The sequence below is a fragment of the Podarcis bocagei genome (assembly GCF_964188305.1).
Source record: "Podarcis bocagei genome assembly, chromosome: 10".
Taxonomy (NCBI): domain Eukaryota; kingdom Metazoa; phylum Chordata; class Lepidosauria; order Squamata; family Lacertidae; genus Podarcis; species Podarcis bocagei.
This window is the reverse complement of record NC_138135.1, coordinates 2,657,991-2,672,428: the sequence shown is the minus strand read 5'-3', so window position 1 is coordinate 2,672,428 and position 14,438 is coordinate 2,657,991. Positions and strand designations below refer to the sequence as shown.

The window sequence follows — 14,438 nt, the reverse complement described above, 5'->3', positions numbered from 1 at the left end:
AGCTTTTGTGTACATGCACACTTCTTCATATAGTGATGGGTAGGGGGAGATGGTAGTAGGAGTACCCTTCAGAGAAAAACCCCACCCCACCCTCCCACAATATACAAGGGTCTGGTGACATCTGTGTCAGTGTATCTGAAGAAGTGTGCATGCACACAAAAGCTTATATCTAGAACAATCATAGTTGGTCTCTAAGGTCCTACTGGACAATTTTTTATTTTTTTATTTCAACTGTGTCAGACCAATACGGCTACCTACCTGAATCTACATGTCATGGGGTGTTGGGGAGGAGTAGTTCCTTTGGTGGGGGACATGTCCTGCACCTCATGGGGTCATTTTTCCACCCTTGGTTCCCACCCTGCACTCAGCTCTCACCTGTAGCTTCCAGAATAATAATAATAATAATAAAATTTATTTATATCCCGCCCTCCCCAGCCGAAGCTGGGCTCAGGGCGGCTAACAACAATCAAATAATCAAACAGTAAAATAGTCACACAATCTAAAAATATTTCATTATAAAAATTAATTAAATCAAATTGATGGCAACCAATTAAGCAAAATTCTGTGCAGGCTGCCAGAGGAGGGAGTCAGGCTGCGCCCTGACCAAAGGCCTGGCGGAACAACTCTATCTTGCAGGCCCTGCGGAAAGATGTCAGGTCCCTCAGGGCCCTAGTCTCTTGTGACAGAGCATTCCACCAGATTGGAGCCGCAGCCGAGAAGGCCCTGGCTCTAGTTGAGGCCAGCCTAACCTCTCTGAGGCCTGGGACCTTGAGGATGTTATTATTTGCGGACCGTAGGTTTCTCTGTGGGGCATACCAGGAGAGGCGGTCCCGTAGGTACGAGGGTCCTAGGCTGTATAGGGCTTTAAAGGTTAAAACCAGCACCTTAAACCTGATCCTGTACTCCACCGGGAGCCAGTGCAGCTGGTATAGTACCGGATGAATGTGATCTCGCAGCAAAGACCCCATAAGGAGTCTCGCCGCGGCATTCTGCACCCGCTGGAGTTTCTGGGTCAGTCTCAAGGGCAGCCCCACGTAGAGCGAGTTACAATAATCCAATCTGGAGGTGACCGTCGCATGGATCACAGTGGCTAGGTCAGGGCGAGAGAGAGAAGGGGCCAACTGCTTAGCTTGGCAGAGATGAAAAAATGCCACCTTTGTTATAGCTGTAATCTGCGCCTCCATAGAGAGGGAGGTATCGAAGATTACACCCAAACTCTTAACGGACGGTGCTGGCACTAATTGCACCCCTGCAAGAGATGGGAGTTGCCCCCTCAATCCCATATCGTCCCGCCCCAGCCAGAGGACCGCTGTCTTTGAAGGATTTAACTTCAACCGGCTCCCACGTAACCATCCAGCCACAGCTTCCAGACATCTGGTCAGTGTGTCTGGGGCCGAGTCAGGATGGTCATCCATCAACAGATAGAGTTGGGTGTCATCAGCATACTGATGGCAACCCAGCCCAAAACTCCGGACAAGCTGGGCGAGGGGGCGCATAAAGATGTTAAAAAGCATCGGGGAGATAATCGCACCCTGAGGCACTCCACACACCAAGGAGTGGCGCGATGACAATTCCCCCCCAAGCGCCACCCTCTGTCCCCGACCAGAGAGAAACGAGCGCAGCCATTGAAGGACTGTGCCCTGGATCCCCACATCGGCAAGGCGGTGGTCCAGGAGTTCGTGATCGACCATGTCAAAGGCTGCTGACAGATCTAGAAGAATCAGCAGCCCCGACCCGCCTCGATCCAGCTGCCTACGGAGATCATCTGTTAGGGCGGCCAGAGCCGTCTCGGTCCCATGACCAGCGCGGAAGCCGGACTGGAATGGATCCAAAGCAGATGTTTCATCCAGAAACCTACCAAGCTGTTCAGCAACCGCTCTCTCAATCACATTACCCAGGAAGCTGTCAGCATGCAACAGGGGTTCAAGCAACGTCTTCAACTGGCCGGCTAACCCAGGTGAGGGAAGCTGATGGGTCTCAAATCCTTGGGGGGCTGGGGAATTCTGCTGCACCTGAAGTCAAGCCCTGGTGGATGGAGAGGAGGAGAACAACCATGAATCCCACAGTCCAGAAGGCAGATTCTGCCCGTGCGGAAGAGGAAAGTGAAGGGCAGATGGGGCACGTCCACCTGGAGGCTTGTTATCTAGTCCAAGGGTTACTCTGACATTGAATTATATATAAATTACAGTATTGAAATGCGCCTGCTCCCACTTCCTATTCTGATATTTCTCTACTCTGCTTGTCTGTTTCTTACTTGAGTGCTGTTTTGGTATGCTAAGTCAGGGTTTTACTGTAAGTTACATTTTTGCTATTTTTTGGATCCTGTTATGCTTATTTGTCTTCAGTACAGTCACACCTCATGTTATGTTTGCTTCAGGTTGTGCCTTTTCGGGTTGTGTCCTGTGGCATCCCAGTTACTTCCAGGTTTTGCCGCCCGTGCACGCGCAGACGTGCAAAATCAGGTCATGTGCATTTGCAGAAGCAGCGAATCGTGACCCACGCATGCACAGACGTGGGTTGCATTCTGCTCATGTTGCGAACTGGCCTCCAGAACGGATCCCGTTTGCAACCAGAGGTACCACTGTAATAGATTTCTCAGCTGAATTATTTTTTTCTGCCTCTGAGCGTTTTTTGCTACTCTGCTAATTATATCTCAGACTTGCTCTGGAGATCGTTATGGAGGAGCAAGATCTGCAACCTAAAGCCATAAACAGCCTCGGCGCTGTAGACCTGAAGGAGCATCTCCACCCCCATCACTCAGTCCGGACAAGGAGGTCCTCCTCCGAGGGTCTTCTGCTGGTTCCCTTGCTGTCAGAAGTGAAGTTCCAGGGAACCAGGCAAAGGGCCTCCTGCCCCATGGAATGCCCTCCCTTCCAAGGGCAAGGAAACAGGCAGCTATCTGACATTTAGAAGACAGCTGTATCAGGAGGTTTTTAATGTTGGATGTTTTACTGTCTTGTATATGTACTGTAAGCTTCCCAGAGTGGCTGGGGAAACCAAACCAGATGGGCAGGGCATAAATTCTGCAATCATTCTTTTCATCCCCCTGAGCACGGCCATGGCTGGGGAGGGTGGGGTATAAATAAATTATTATTATTATTATTATTATTATTATTATTATTATTATTATTATCATTATTATCATTATTATCATTATTATCATTATCATCATCATAATCTTGTGATTTTTTAAAGTTATTTTGAAATTCATACTGCAATATTAGCTTACAAAATGTTATGGGTGGAGAAAATCACAGGGTTGCCATAAACTATAATCCCACCCACAAACTCTCATTCACACACAGTCTGTCAATTTGGAGGGGGGGGGTCACACACCTCACCTGTGCTAATACTGGCAGTCTTTGGCCTGCACAGGCACACCCGGTGTGTAGAGCCTCCAGCCACAGGCGCTGTCTATCCTGAAAATGGGTCCTTTGACTGGGAAGATTCATGCAGTCGCTGTCATCAGATGATGATGGATTGTATCTCAGCTTGTCAGTCACTCTGACATTGCCTAGAAAGAATGAGAGGAACAGAAATGCTTTTGAGGTGCAACTTCTGTATCAATCCTGAGAGCCATTCCATGGACTCTGCACCCCTGTTTCTGATGACAGGTGTACATTATCCTCATCCTCAGTGGAAAAGACAATAAAGATGGAAGCCTGAGAGAGAGGAAAAGGCTTCTGGCTGCTTCCTGGGTGGGATTGCGGAAACCAAGAGCCGCATCTGAGAAGGCCTCTCCCCTCCCCTCTTCCTCTCGGGATTTCCTCTCCTCTCCAGGGGACCAGTGGCTGGAATTGGAAGAACCGCGTCCGGACAGGGCATGGGCTCATGGGGTGGGAAGAGGATGGAGATTACAGGAAGGAAGAGGTGGGGGGACACGACCCCCCACTTTCCAGGGATCCCTCTCTGGTCGCCTTGAAGGGGTGGCCCATTCCTGGGAGGGAGGGAGAAGCCAAGGTGGCCCCTCCAGAGAATCCCTGCGGGCACCACGATGGAGATGTCTCCCCAAAGACTGGTCTTCCTAGTTCTCCCCCCCCCCAATGCTGCTGGGATGCTCCCCTCCCTCCCCCCTCCACTTCCTCGACCCCCTGCCTCTCTCCCAGCGTCTCCCCTGCACCCAGAGGCCCCCTTGGCCCCGCCCAACCCTCGCCATGCGCTCCCCATCTTTCCATCCGGAGGGGCCACCCCAAGACGAGATGGGGAGGGACGGGGGTGGGTTCTCTATCCAGGCGTCTGTAGCGCCCGCTAACCCTTTCAAGGCCTGACTCTCTTCCCGCGAACCCCACAGCGCCCCGGGGATGCCTACGTGGGGGAAACGGGTCAAGGAGGCCCTCGTGGGGACTCCCAGGGTGGGGGCCCCATATCCGCCCCTGCGAAGGCGCCTAAGGGGCGAAGGAAAGCCCCCTTCGCAGCACACGTGCAGGGATCCAGACCCTGCCGACGGGGCTCACGGAAGGCGCTTGGGGGAGCTGGCGGGGTCTCTGGGTCCTTTTCTCCCCCTCCTCCCCCCGCGATCCCTTTACCTCTTTGTCCTCGCTCCCGATTCTCCTTTCCTTTCCTGCAACATCCACCGGGCGAGGGGTTTCCCTGCCTCCTCCCTCCCCTTTCCGAAACGCGCGCCCCTAGAGCTATGGAGCAGAGCAGCAATTCGGCGCAGAAGCTCCACTTGCGGGAAATGCAGGCAGTTTGGGAGGGGGGCTCACACCCCACATTTCCACAACAGAAGCAGACTTGCGAGGAGGAGGAGAAGGAAGAGGAGCAACGTCTGGGGGCGGGATTTGGGGTAGCGCGGGAAGGGGTGAGAGAGTGATATGCTGGGAGGGAAGGGAAAGAATGGGGGGGGGAGGAGAGGAAGGTTCCCCCTCCCCTCCTCTTTCTGGGGATCAGGAGAGCGGGAGAGGGGCTGATCCCGGCAATCCAATTGCAAAGTGGGGTGCCGCACAAACAGTGTTTACATTGCAAATTTCTTCTCTCCCCCACCCCACGCCATGAACTTAGATCCGTCCACGTTTTAGGTATTGGTGCTATTAACACCAGGAATGGGGGGGGGGGCGGTTAAACGACTCCCAAAAAACCCCAAGTCCCCAACGCAGCCTCTGACTAAGTACAGGACAATGACCATTGAGACAGGCACCTTCCATGCACAACAGCAAAGAGGCTGAGAAAAGCAGCCTATACAATTGTAGCAGTAAGCGGATGCCATGAATCGGACTGTTTCCTCCGACTATCCAATACTGTATAGAAAACTGAAGAAGCTTCAAATAATCGCCAACATTCAACGGTCTGACGGATTTCCTGGGTTCCAACGCCTAATGACTCCTCTGGAATTGGGGGATCCAGGGCTCCCCCTGACTCCATAATCCCTTAGGAGGCAGGAGGCGATCAAGGGCAGCACATGCCCCAGGCAGAAATCCATCGGGATGGTGGGTTGAATTCTGATGCTTTCAAAGGAGAAGCCCATTAAAGCCTTGCAGCTGGGGGGGATGGGTAAATACTTTGGGCTGTATATTGTCTCCCTGCTTATTTGACTTATATGCAGAATTCATCATGCGAAAGGCTGGGCTGGATGAATCCCAAACCGGAATTAAGATTGCCGGAAGAAAAATCAGCAACCTCAGATATGCAGATGACACAATCTTGAGGGCAGAAAGTGAGGAGGAATTAAAGAATCTTTTAATGAAGGTGAAAGAGGAAAGCACAAAATATGGTCTGAAGTTCAACATCAAAAAAACGAAGATCATGGGCACTGGTCCCATCACCTCCTGGCAAATAGAAGGGGAAGAAATGGAGGCAGTGAGAGATTTTACGTTCTTGGGCTTCATGATCACTGCAGATGGTCATGAAATTAAAAGACGCCAGCTTCTTGAAAGAAAAGCAATGACGAACCTAGACAGCATCTTAAAAAGCAGAGACATCACCTTGCCGACAAAGGTCCGTATAGTTAAAGCTATGGTTTTCCCAGTAGTGATGTATGGAAGTGAGAGCTGGACCATGAAGAAGGCTGATCGCCGAAGAATTGATGGTTTTGAATTATGGTGCTGGAGGAGACTCTTGAGAGTCCCATGGACTGCAAGAAGATCAAACCTCTCCATTCTGAAGGAAATCAGCCCTGAGTGCTCACTGGAAGGACAGATCCTGAAGCTGAGGCTCCAAGACTTTGGCCACCTCATGACAAGAGAAGACTCCCTGGAAAAGACCCTGATGTTGGGAAAGATGGAGGGCACAAGGAGAAGGGGACGACAGAGGACGAGATGGTTGGACAGTTTTCTTGAAGCTACAAACAGGAGCATGACCAAGCTGCGGGATGCAGTGGAAGACAGGAGGGTGTGGCGTGCTCTGGTCCATGGGGTCACGAAGAGTCGTACAGGACTAAAGGACTAAACAACAACATTCTTTGGGGAAGAGGGAAGTTAAAACATGTGGGAAACTGGGGTTGTTGACAGGGGTGGGTGACGGGTCCATGTTTCTGAATGCCAAAGACTCCTACTTTGTGACAAATCTGTCATGCATCAAAGATGCTGTTGAAAAATGTACTGTGGGAAATGGGGAGAGGTCTTAAAAATTCATGCAACCATATGTTCAGGGTTCCTACTCTGGTGTGTTTGAACCTTGTTGCAACAAATAAATATCAGGTCAACTGACTGCTGTTTTGCATCTTTAACTTGGCTGCAGGCTCCTTCTTTTGCTGACCCCAAAGAGACCTGCTGGGAGTGGGAACCTGACGAGCTGGGCAGCGGCGTAAACCCACACCCCAGGATATTTTCCTTATCAACTCTTTCCCACCTGAGCCTCACCCCCTTACCTAAAAGCCTGACACCCACAATGTGACAGGATTGTGACTCCTGCCCTCAGCAAACAAAATAGCTCCCCGCCCCCCAAGCAAAGCAACCCCGGGTGCAAGATGCCCCAATCCTTGAAATGAGAAGGGGAGAGGAAACCTTCAGGGAGCAGGCGGGGAGGGGGCTGTAGAGGCTCCAGAAACTCCTTCTCGCTGGTTCCCCCACTCCCCCCCCACATACCACTTGCTTCCCCATGGCTCCTAAGGCACCTTCACCCTACAGCTCCTTCATGAGCGGGGAAGCTGCAGTCCCTCCGCAGGGGCCCCTTGGGCCTGATCCTGCAGGGCTCATCTGATGTTCTGATGCAAGTGAGCCCTCCTTTCTCCTCAAGGTGAACAGGGATTCCCAAACTTGGGTCTCCAGCTGTTTATGGACAATAGCAGGCATCACCCCCTAGCTAGCAAGACTAGTGGTCAGGCATGATGGTGAAAAAGATCGTAAAACAGCTCCTCCTCAAGGGATGCAAGAGGAGCCCATCTAGGAAACCGTAAGTCTCCCAACGGTTGGAGAAACTAACAGAGACCAACCAGAGTAATGCTGGAGCAAACCAGCTGCTAAGTCTGATTTTTAGTAAGTTAAAAAAGGTAAAGCACCCCTGGACTGTTAAGTCCAGTCAAAGGTGTTTATGGGCTTGTGACTTTCATTTTACTTCCAGGCCCAGGGAGCTGCCATTTGTCCACAGACAGCTTCCTGGGTCATGTCGCCAGCATGACTAAACAGTTTCTGGCACAACAGGACACCGTGACGGAAACCAGAGTGCACTAATAATAATAATAATTTATTATTTATACCCCGCCCATCTGGCTGGGCCTCCCCAGCCACTCTGGGCGGCTTCCATAAAAACCAAAAATACATTAAAATATCACATGTTAAAAACTTCCCTGAACAGGGATGCCTTAAGATGTCTTCTGAATGTCAGGTAGTTGTTTATCACTTTGACATCTGCTGGAAGGGCGTTCCACAGGGCGGGTGCCACTACCGAGAAGGCCCTCTGCCTGGTTCCCTGTAGCTTTGCTTCTCGCAATGAGGGAACCGCCAGAAGGCCCTCGGCGCTGGACCTCAGCGTCCGGGCAGAATGATGGGGGTGGAGACGCTCCTTCAGGTATACTGGACCGAGGCCGTTTAGGGCTTTAAAGGTCAGCACCAACACTTTGAATTGTGCTTGGAAACGTACTGGGAGCCAATGCAGGTCTTTCAAGACCGGTGTTATATGGTCTCGGCGGCCGCTCCCAGTCACCAGTCTAGCTGCCGCATTCTGGATTAGTTGTAGTTTCCGAATCACCTTCAAAGGTAGCCCCACATAGAGTGCATTGCAGTAGTCCAAGCGGGAGATAACCAGAGCATGCACCACTCTGGCGAGACAGTCCGCAGGCAGATAGGGTCTCAGCCTACGTACCAGATGGGTAACTAAGTCTGCATTCAGGGATCCATCTGTGAACTGAATGTGTGATTAAACGTCTTTTATATACTTTACACAAGATTATGTTGTGTCTATTCTTTTTAAGAATAGGGAAATTACCAGGAATCTTATATTGAGAAGCTTAAACAAGCTTGCAACAAGCTAACCACTGTGTGTTTAAAAGGGGAATGCAAAACTCTGCTAAGTTATAGAACTTTCTAGCGCAAGTTAGGAAGTATATTAAACAATATATCCTCTCCTGCCTCTCTGAACATTCCCACTGTTACGGAAAAAATCCGGGTGCGTGGTTGCACTGCCACCCAGCTCGTCGGACAGGGTCCGCAGGTCCTTGCGGAGGAAAAAGGAGCTCAGCCGGACACAGGAGCAAACTACGAAGATCCGAGTTTATTGCGCAACAGGTTCAAAGTGGCATTGAACCCCGAGAATGGGGTGACATAGGCTTTTAAAAGTTCCCTCCATAACCCAGAATACAGTGCAGGAAGCATCATGAATACATTATGGGAAGGTCATGTTTCGCGAATTACATCATGAATATGTTTTACACGTCATGAATATATTAAGGAAAGGTGGGATTACATTCATTAACATTTCGGATGAGGGAGGGGGAATATGCAGAGCCAGAAATATACATAGATAAACATTTATTGAATACCGGTGGTGGCAAGACAATGGGCCAGTGATATGCATCGTCTGCCACTTCGTATTGCCTGGAGGAAGGGTTTGGAGAAACGATCTGGCAGGATTAAGAAGTTCCTGTGTACGTGACCTGTCGTTTCGGGGATTATGGAAGTAGGGATAGCATTATGGAGTCCAAGGGGAGCTGAGTTGAATGACACCAAAAGTGAGGAAATCGGAGTTATGGTTGATTTTATATCAATTTCTAAAGATTTCAATGATTTCAAACCCGTTCTGTACTATAGGGCAAAAGCAAAAACAGAATAGATACATTGTAACAAGATTTTGACAAGCGGAAACAGAATAGAAACATTGTAACTGGATTTTGACAGTTTTACGAGGTCTCTGGTTTCGGATCCATTGTTCTCGCAGTGGGGGGCCGTCAACAGCTTGTCAGGGGTGAAATGAGGCGTGCAGGGGCTCCCTGAGCTAGCTCCTGCAGGACGAATGCATGGCTGTGATTGGCTAAAGCGCGGCCATAGGAATCAGCGGGAAAACTGGAACACTCGGTCTTCTCGTTCTAAGTATGGAGCGCAGATAGGCATAGGAAAAGATAGGGGAATATATATATGTGTTCGAGCTTATTTCGCTCGCGGAGGGGGAAGGAAAAAGGGGGGGTCTGGGAAAAGTGTGGTGCTTGTGCAACGGTGAAGGGGGTTGAGGGTGAGTGTACGGTGGCACCCTCGAGGTCATCGCCTCGGACGTTCAAGGGGAAGGGGGGGAAGGAGGCACCCCCCCGGTCCGTATCACCACAAAGGGTTATTGGCCCCAGCATTGTGTATTTTTGAAGGATTGCAAAGGATTGAGATCCTAAGCAGAAAAGTATTTTTCTGAGCATACTTCCTGGTAAGCACATGGTCCTTTGTTCCATAGTGTAGTGGGGATTACGTAAGCAACCCCCCCCCCTGCCCAGTCCCTCAGAGTTCACAGTGACCTAAGGCCATGGAGATCTGTTTTGTATTTTGAGATTTTTTGATATTTTGATTTGAGAGTTTTTGAAAATTTTGAAATTTTGAAATTTTTGAAATTTTGAATTTTGAGATGGCCAGTGTAGCATTTGATAGTGATTCAGGGCAAGAAATGCCTATGCTGAATGAATAAAATTTTGCGCACTGGAAGCAACATTTAATAGCACTTATAAATGCAAAAGGAGTCTCCGGAGGGCTAGGGACGAGGTGAGAGCTGTTTCCTAGTTCTGCTGGATCTCTCAGCGGCTTTTGATACCATCAACCATGACATCCTTCTGGGCTGTCTAAAGGGGCTGGGAGCTGGGGGCACTGTCATCCAGTGGTTCCACTCCATCCTCCTGGGCCATGTTCAGAAAGTGGTGTTGGGGGATGAGTGTTCAGACCCCTGGGCTCTCACTTGTGGGGAGCCTCAGGCTTCCATCCTCTCCCCCATGCTTTTCAACATCCACATGAAGCCGCTGGGAGAGATCATCAGGGGGTTTGGGCTGGGTGTCCATCAGTATGCGGATGATACCCAGCTCTACCTCTCTTTTAAATCAGAACCAGTGAGGGCAGTGAAGGTCCTGTGTGAGTGTCTGGAGGCGGTTGGAGGATGGATGGCGGCTAATGGATTGAGGTTGAATCCTGACAAGACAGAAGTACTGTTTTGGGGGGATAGGGGGCAGGATGGTGTGGAGGACTCCTTGGTCCTGAATGGGGTAACTGTGCCCCTGAAGGACCAGGTGCGCAGCCTGGGAGTCATTTTGGACTCACAGCTGTCCATGGAGGTGCAGGCCAATTCGGTGTCCAGGGCAGCTGTCTAACAGCTCCATCTGGTACGCAGGCTAGAAGAAGAAGAAGAGTTTGTATTTGATAGGGCATCCTGATCAAATTTGCAGATGACACCAAACTGGGAGGGGTGGCTAACACCCCAGAGGACAGGATCACACTTCAAAACGACCTTGACAGATTAGAGAACTGGGCCAAAACAAACAAGATGAACTTTAACAGGGAGAAATGTAAAGTATTGCACTTGGGCAAAAAAAATGAGAGGCACAAATACAAGATGGGTGACACCTGGCTTGAGAGCAGTACATGTGAAAAGGATCTAGGAGTCTTGGTTGACCACAAACTTGACATGAGCCAACATTGTGACATGGCAGCTAAAAAAGCCAATGCAATTCTGGGCTGCATCAATAGGAGTATAGCATCTAGATCAAGGGAAGTAATAGTGCCACTGGTCAGACCTCACCTGGAGTACTGTGTCCAGTTCTGGGCACCCCAGTTCAAGAAGGACACTGACAAACTGGAACGTGTCCAGAGGAGGGCAACCAAAATGGTCAAAGGCCTGGAAACGATGCCTTATGAGGAACGGCTAAGGGAGCTGGGCATGTTTAGCCTGGAGAAGAGGAGGTTAGGGGGTGATATGATAGCCATGTTCAAATATATAAAAGGATGTCACATAGAGGAGGGAGAAAGGTTGTTTTCTGCTGCTCCAGAGAAGCGGACACGGAGCAATGGATCCAAACTACAAGAAAGAAGATTCCACCTAAACATTAGGAAGAACTTCCTGACAGTAAGAGCTGTTCGACAGTGGAATTTGCTGCCAAAGAGTGTGGTGGAGTCTCCTTTTTTGGAGGTCTTTAAGCAGAGGCTTGACAACCATATGTCAGGAGTGCTCTGATGGTGTTTCCTGCTTGGCAGGGGGTTGGTCTTGATGGCCCTTGAGGTCTATTCCAACTCTATGATTCTATGATATCCCGCCTTTCACTCCCCTTCAGGAGTCTCAAAGCGGCTAACATTCTCTTTCCCCTTCCTCCCCCACAACAAACACTCTGTGAGGTGAGTGGGGCTGAGAGACTTCAAAGAAGTGTGACTTCAAAGAAGTGTATGCTAAGACCCTACCTGCCCACACACTGTCTCGCCAGAGTGGTGCATGCTCTGGTTATCTCCCGCTTGGACTACTACAATGCGCTCTATGTGGGGCTACCTTTGAAGGTGACCCGGAAACTGCAATCAATCCAGAATGTGGCAGCTAGAGTGGTGACTGAGAGTTTAATAGGGGAATGTAAAACTCTGCTAAGTTATAGAACTTCCTAGCGCAGGTTAGATAGGATATTATTAAACAATATATCCTCTTCTGTCTCCCTGAAGATTCACACACAGACTACAGTGCCACCCGCGTCCTCCCTGATCCTTTATTAATAGACCTTCTGCAGCAGGGTCTCAAGGCACTCACGCGGGAGGAAGGGGGGAACTCTGAACAAAAGAAAGACCATACATAGGCGCCGACTCCATGGGGCTTGAGGGGGCTCGAGCCCCCTCAAAAAAATTTTTGGGGGGGCTCAGCCCCCCCAATAATCTCGGGCGGGCGCCCTTCCAGCAGAGCGCCGCCGCCGTCCCCCGCCTCCTCCCCACCTGCTCCTTCGCCAGCCAGCCAGCCGCGCGCCCTAATCGGAGAGCCCCAGCCGGAAATCCCGCGAGAACAGGGGAATCCCGACTGGCCACACCTCCCAGCCAGCCAATCGGCTGGCTGGGGGGGCGTGGCTTGCCCTATTTAGGGCCGGAGCCACTTTATTTGCATATTCATGAGCTTATTTATTATTCATGAGCTTTCCCGGGCCCCCCCAATATTTTTTCTAAGTCCGCGTCCCTGAGACCATACTTTTATAAATGTCAGAAAAGGTTGTCCACCCCACCTTTTCCCGCCCTCGTAGATCTGTCACGGAGGACGTCAGAGAGGAGGTGCCCCAGCGTGAGGTTACAGCTAAGGATCCTTTGTGAAGTGGAGGGCGATAGTGATGTGTTTGTTATTTATGTGTTTGCAACGTACCTCCTGCCGGTGTGTGGGCTGAACCCATTCTGTTAATGGCTGTCCCTTTTGTGATGTTGCAGGAATGGACACGCCAGAGGCAACAGCACTGGAAGCGATAATTAGAATCTTGTGCTAAGATGTTCCCAGCTTTGTGTCCGATTGGGACCGCGAGAAGTCAGTCTTTATTTGTGAAAGGTTGTTACTTTGTTTGAAGAATGGCTTATTCAGTAAATGTGCCTTAGTCATGAATGGGTGTGTTTTTCACTGTGGAGCCACTGGATGGCAGTGTGGGGTGGTCTATATTGGGTCTGTCATAACAGCAACTGTTTCACTTAGTTCCAGCTATTTTGTACAAAGTTTTACAAAGTCTCTTTCAGTAGCACATTCAAAGCATTACACAGTACGATTTTGTATCAACATGACCACGTTAGAGCCAAGGCTTTACACTTTTGGGAATATACATTTTCTTAATAACAATCTCAGAAACATAACCGAGAACCCCCCCCCCCCGCTTTGCCATATACATAAAAGGGAAATGTAGTCAGGCCCTCGAGGTGGCTCTGGCAAGTGAGCCCAGCTGCATGTGGCAAGGGTGGGGAGGAGTTCCTTCTTGGCCGTCGCCTTTGAGTATAGGGGTCACTGCCCCTATTCCTCTAGCACAGGGGTCAGCAACCTTTTTCAGCCGTGGGCCGGTCCACCGTCCCTCAGACCATGTGTGGGCCGGACTGTATTTTGAAGGGGGGGGAATGAACGAATTCCTTTAAAAAAAAAAAAAAAAGTTTATTAAGAGTTTAGAAATTACAGAAAAAAGAAAAGGTAAACAAAGCAAAACAATACAATACAATACATATAAAACAGAAAACACTACTTAACAAAACAAAAACAGAAACAGAAACAATTAAAAACGCATCCAATATTTCCATGTCTTATCTTTCATTTACTAGTTTCCCGACCTCCTCACACCTCCCTTTTTGTATTCCAGTTCAGATATTTAATTCAGCAAGTCCTTACCCTCTATCATTTATCCTTGCTCAACATCTTAACTTATTATAAATATATATTTTCCACCATTATCAATCCATATTTACATATTCTTATTAATCTTTTTACCAATACCGCTTATTTTCAATCCAACATCCCTTTAACATTCATTAATTTTACAGTATTTCTGCAAGTAGTCTTTAAATTTTTTCCAATCTTCTTCCACCGACTCTTCTCCCTGGTCTCGGATTCTGCCAGTCATTTCCGCCAGTTCCATGTACTCCATCAGCTTCATCTGCCATTCTTCCCTGGTGGGTAAATCTTGTGTCTTCCGGGAATGAACGAATTCCTATGCCCCAGAAATAACCCAGAGATGCATTTTAAATAAAAGGACGCATTCTACTCATGGAAAAACATGCTGATTCCTGGACTGCCCTGGGCCAGATTGAGAAGGCGAATAGGCCATATCTGGTCCTTGGGCCTTAGGTTGCCTAGCCCTGCTCTAGCAGGAGCGATTGTGGGGCTTCCTTGCCCGCTTCCATTCAGCTCTGCCATCCTCAAATGGCAAGTCTTCTTCAGCGATTGTGGGAGTGGAAGGCTGGAAGCTGAAGCGGCTTCTCATGGAGTAGGCTTTGCTTTGCTTTCTGTTGACACCTCAATCTGTGTTTTTAATGTTCTGGTGGGTACCTGCAGCTCCTCCTTCCCCCTCTTGCAATTAGGCTTGGGGGAAGATCTCCCATTAAATTACGGAATTTAAA

At 49.5% G+C, this 14,438-nt stretch overlaps 1 protein-coding gene across 1 annotated transcript in view; it reads right to left on the bottom strand.

Annotated features, from left to right (window-relative positions):
* Nucleotides 1-14,438, bottom strand: part of LOC308595606 (uncharacterized protein) — a 115,903-nt gene that overhangs the window by 43,525 nt on the left and 57,940 nt on the right. The window contains exon 2 of the mRNA XM_081210052.1: nt 3,342-3,514. The gene's annotated coding sequence lies outside the window, so the exon portion shown is untranslated. The remainder of the gene's footprint in view (nt 1-3,341; nt 3,515-14,438) is intronic.